Genomic DNA, 5,790 nt, shown 5'->3' with positions numbered 1-5,790 from the left:
AGGAGATCAGAAAGGTAAGATGGGGCAAACCCATTTAAGATTTTGTAGGTTAACAGAAGCACCTTAAAGTCAGATCTAATCTGCACAGGAAGCCAATGAAGGGAGGCAAGAATTGGAGTAATATGTTCAAATTCTTGCTCTAGTTAAGACCCTAGCTGCAGCATTTTGAACCATCTGGAGACTTTTGGTGCTGGCCTGTGGGAGACCTGAAAACAGAACATTGCAGTAATCAAGTCTGGCTGAAACAAATGCATGAATTAAGGTCTCTGCGTCAGCCATGGACAGGGAAGACCGAATTTGTGCTATATTACGGTTCTCTGAGTAGCATGACTAAGTGATCTGGTGATCACCAGATCACCCTCCCTGCTCATTCGTAGCAAGGAAGAGGTGAACATTTTGAATAACTTGCAGTGTAATGTCAGGCCTTTTAAAGGGGGAGGGTCTCATCCCTCCCTGACACTGATATGCTGAGTTCCAGCCAATCCCGGCTGGCAGAGTGCAATAGGAGCTTCTGATGATGTTACACCATAGGCACTCCCATTGTGAGACACTCACACATGTGACTCAACCTAAAGTTATATGTTAATAAACATTTTCTAGATTTTCAGTTTTTAGATGAAGGAACTAAGGCTCTGCTGTATCACCATGGTGACACCACAGTTTGTGTGTGTGTGTGTGTGTGTGTGTGTGTGTGTGTGTGTGTGTGTCTGATGTGATATGTTCTGTCACCATGGCGATGAAACAGGAATGTGCTGCTGGGTCACAGCTCAGCAGAGCCAACATCATTCCAACTTCAGTTCATCACCAACTGATGTGCTGCTGTTTACATCATGTTTACATGTTGTTATTTGCATCAACCCGTGTTGTTATTTGAAATTAACACAACCTGTTGTTTGGTTGTTTGTTTGTAAACAGTCCCACACTCTTAGAATGGATGTGTTGAAAAATAACACAAAAAATGTCTTGTCACGTTTAACACATTTTGTGTTGATTTCAACACAAAATGTGTAAAGAAGCAAAAAAATAAATAAATAAATAACACACTTAATATGTTGGACACAATCTGTTATTAACACACACACACACACACACACACACACACACACACACACACACACAAACACATAAATACACAGAGCAGTGTGTGTGTGTGTGTGTGTGTGTGTGTGTGTGTGTATGTGTATGTGTGTGTGTGTGTGTTAATCAGATGTAAATGGATTCACCATGAGAACTCATTATGACCCAGCTTCATTATTAACTTATGGTTGCTATGGTAACCCCCTGCTGCTGTTCAGGGTCGGCTGGCTTTGTCTGTCAATGTAACACACACGCACAACACACACACACACACACACACACACACACACACACACACACACACACAATTTAACTGATTTCATTTTATTGGTTATTTGCACATGAATCAACAGGAACTGTTGTTACTTCCTGGTTTGATCTTTCTAAACTTCATGTGACACCGTCAGCTGCGCATAGCAACAAGAAAACAACAACCATGATAATAACAACAATAACAATAATAATAATAACAAAGCTGTAGGCTCAGGCTCTTCAGGGTTCAGATCAATTAACAATATCATCAATATGTCTGTTTATTGACTGAAGTGATGAAAGTGGATCAGCTTTGTTCAGTAACATCACAACCACAATACAAATGCTAATAATATTATTGATGACAGCGCTTCTGCTGATGATCAGAACCCCCCCCCCCCCCCCCCCCCCCCCCCCCCCCCCCCCCCCCTACACTGGGTGGTGGTTAAGGTGTTTGTACGTCTTTTCTCTTTCATCACAAGTGTGTTGTTTGTTTATTTGTTGGTGTTATAGTTGTTTGTTTGGCCACGCAGGCCGGCATGGTGATGCACGCCGTCAAACTTTCTACAGCTGTCGGTGTTTCAGTGGAGGAGTGCAGCCTCGCTGTGGGTGAAATTTTGGGCTATGGCAGCGTTAAATCTGCCTCCAGAATGAACAGTTGTGTTGTGATTTTCTTGGATTGTACTGACAAAGTGAATCAGGTGGTTGAGCGCGGGGTTGTGGTTCAGGGAACACTGACTCCGGTGTTGCCTCTGGTCAACCCGGCCAAGAAAGTGATTATTTCAAATGTACCCCTGTTTCTGAAAAATGACATGTTGGAAAAAGAGCTAATCGGGGACAGTTGGTGTTCCCGATTAAAATGATCCCCCTCGGTTGTAAATCTCCGCATCTTAAACACGTCGTGTCTTTCAGGAGACAAGTGTTTATGATCCTGAAAAACAACAGTGAGGATCTAAATTTAGTGTTCAGTTTCTGCATCGATGACTTTGATTACACTGTTTATGTAACTTCTGATACTCTGAAATGTTTTGCATGTGGCGCAGAGGGACACCTGATCCGCTCATGCCCGGAGAGGGTGACTGGTGGTCAGGCTGCTGTGTCGGCAGCGGAGCTGCGCACACAGACACACACAGACACACACAGGGCGCACAGACACACACACAGGAGGCACAGAAACACACAGAGGACGCAGAGAAACACACAGAGACAGAGGGGGGCAAAAACAGAGAGGACCGTGATCACAGTGATTCACATGATATTCAGATTGACCATGAAAATATTGGTCAGAGTAATCAGGATGTGCTCAGCGTTCAGGCAGAGCTGAGGGAGCAGGGAGGACACACTGCAACCAGAGTGGCCGAGTCTGTGCTCAGTGAGGAAACTGTGATGAACGATGAGATGTTGAAAGTGTCTGTTAAAAGAAAACAAACAGAAACTAAGGACAGCACTGTAAAATCTACCATGCAGTGGAGGCTCCTCCATGCTGCTGTGGCTGCCAATGCTTTTGTGTCTTTGATCAGTCCAGGTGTTGCTGATACATGTCCCTTCTGTCCGCAGAGAGAGACAGTCTTTCATTGTTTTCTGGAGTGTAGACGGCTCTTTTCATTGTTTCAGTGTTTGACTCAGATTTTTGCCTTGTTTGACGAGTCTTTCACAAGTCACATGTACAGGCTTCCCTTGGCATCCTCATGTACTACTAGAGAACAGTTTCTCAAATGGGAGTACGCATACTTCTGGTACGTGGAGGAACTCCAGGGGGTACGTGAGATTTTTATAAATTATACAACCCGTAGATGCGACCGAGCAATCTGATTGGTCAATCAGACGTTTAGAATGTGCTCAAATGAGCATGACAGCACGGCTAGCCGTGCTCAAATGAAAAATACCTCATCACTGAAAATATTACTCCTCCTATATCTCATTGCCCGAGTCTGTATGGTTTCCATGGCAACACGAAACGTCCCACTGAAACCCGCATCAAAAGCCACTGTCAACTTTGTTCGCCTGCATAATGGACCGTTTTGTTGTCAGCTTTGATTTATTTGGTGACCTAAGTTTGGATAAATGGCTGAACGAGGAAGACAAGACAGAAGAGAAAAAGGAGAGATATGCGAGAGTGACGAGTGAAGAGCTGGATCAGCTGGAGAGGTCAGGAAATGAAGCCGGTACGGCCCGGTCAACGTCTTGGGCCGTCAAATGTCTACAAGACTACCTGACAAACACCGGGCAAACAGCTGATTTCTCACCTGTAAGGAAAGAAGAGCTGAACAAGATCCTCCATGAATTTTATGGAGCTTTAATTTCTATAATAAAGAGAATGAAATGCCTCAGCAGATTCAGCACCACGGACAGTACCTGCTGAGGCAGATTCAGCACCACGGACAGTACCTGCTGAGGCGGATTCAGCACCACGGACAGTACCCGCTGAGGCGGATTCAGCACCACGGACAGTACCCGCTGAGGCGGATTCAGCACCACGGACAGTACCCGCTGAGGCGGATTCAGCACCACGGACAGTACCCGCTGAGGCGGATTCAGCACCACGGACAGTACCCGCTGAGGCAGATTCAGCACCACGGACAGTACCTGTAGGATTTTCCACGGAGATGTGCGGCTGTAACTTTGTTTTGTTATTAATGCGTTATTGTCATCAGTTATTAATTAGCCTATTAATCGTTATTAATTTGTTTAGTCTTTATGAGTTTCCTAGGCCATTGATTTAATTAATTTATCAATTTGTTTGCATCTGTACATTGGAATGAACATTTAATAAATCAACACATCTGTGAAAGCTGTGGTCTTTATTTCAGAGGTAAATTGATAACAGCCTGAAAAGGTGATTCTATAACTCTGTTCAGCCTTAATGTGACTGCTTACTGTCTTTACTTTTGCTGCTTAGCCACATTAATCAGAGCTGACGTTAAATTGGAGTGACACACCCCCAGCTGAAATAAAACATCTGCCGGTGACTTTATGAAAAGACAGATGTTTGTTGTGGCCGACACTGGAAAGCAGTAGCCTGTATTTAAATATAACTGTTAAGTTGGTTGTAGATAAAGATCAGCTGTGTTGGTGAGTTGTTGTCACGGCAACTGTTAGATTAAAAATGACTGAGAAGTCGGCAGAAGTATAACTATCAGTCCATGAAAAAATGATTTTTTTCCAGCGGATATTCTAGTTCCAACATGATTGAGCAGCAGAGCAGTTTTGTGTTGCTGTGTGTGTATTTATTCAGTTTTGGGAAATCACGATGTCTAGAAAACATGATAAGCCCAAGTTGGCTGATAAGGACTAGTTACCGTCAGATCTCATGTGTTTCCACTGAAACGGAGAGAATACTAACAAAAAACGTTTATTTTGAGAGCGAAATGCCCATTTAAAATTTTACATTTAAACATATGTTAAAGGCACATTTAAAAACTTACAACCTGGAAGAGTTTAAAAAAACGTGGTGCCTTAAACAAGTGTTGTGTTGTGTAAAAGATGACGAATTGGTCTTTGGTCGTATGTTGAATCGAATTAATTGAATTGAATTAATGAAAAATAAAATAAATTTAAGCATATGATTTAATTTATTTTATTTTTCATTGATTTTATTGTGCTGTTTTTTTCTTTGTGTTTTCTTTTTGAGCAGTTGTGAGTAAATTAAAGTGTTTTAAAAATAATTTTTAAAAAATCTCTGAGAGAATGGCGGAGTGAGCAGAGTATGGAGTGGTAGTGTGGCTTCAGCGTGACTGAGTTTCTCTCTCTTTGCTGTTCTATGTGTGTATTTTTCTTTATTTCTCTGTATTTGGGTTAGTGACAGTTGTGTGTAGCTACAGGTGTAGTTTGGTTTGGTAGCGGGGCTGCTGGCTCGGTTGGGCAGTATGCCCGTGGTGGAGGCCGGTGCGGAGTTTGAGAGGCTGACTCGCCGTCACGCCATCAAACTGGTGCTGGCAGTGAACTGCTGGGTGGAGGAGGCTGGCCTGGCGGTGGGAGAGGTGGTGGGCTATGGCTGCATGAAGTCTGCCTCCCGCATGAATGGGGCGATTGTCTTTTTTTTTTTTTTTTTTTTGGACAGTATGGACAAAGTCAGTGATGTGGTTGAATCAGGTGTTGTCATTCAGGATACTTTCACTCCAGTTCCCCCACTTGTTAATCCAGCTCGTAAAGTCACCATCTCTAATGCTCCCACGTTCATCAAAAATGAAGCGCTGGCCAAGGAACTGTCCCGGTTCGGACAGCTCGCCTCCCCGATAAAAATGTTTTCTCTGGGCTGCAAATCCCCTTTGCTTAAACATGTGTGGTGTCACCGTAGACAGGTTTTCATGGTCCTGAAAGACAGCATGGATGAACTCAATCTGTCCTTTAACTTTAAAATTTACGGCTTTAATTACACGGTTTTTGCTTCGTCAGACATCATGACGTGTTTTGGTTGTGGTGTGGAGGAGCATTTAATTCGCTCCTGTCTGCGGCGAGAGG

Source organism: Myripristis murdjan, chromosome 15, assembly GCF_902150065.1.
Source record: "Myripristis murdjan chromosome 15, fMyrMur1.1, whole genome shotgun sequence".
Classification (NCBI taxonomy): Eukaryota; Metazoa; Chordata; class Actinopteri; order Holocentriformes; family Holocentridae; genus Myripristis; species Myripristis murdjan.
Note: the sequence above shows the minus strand (reverse complement) of the source record.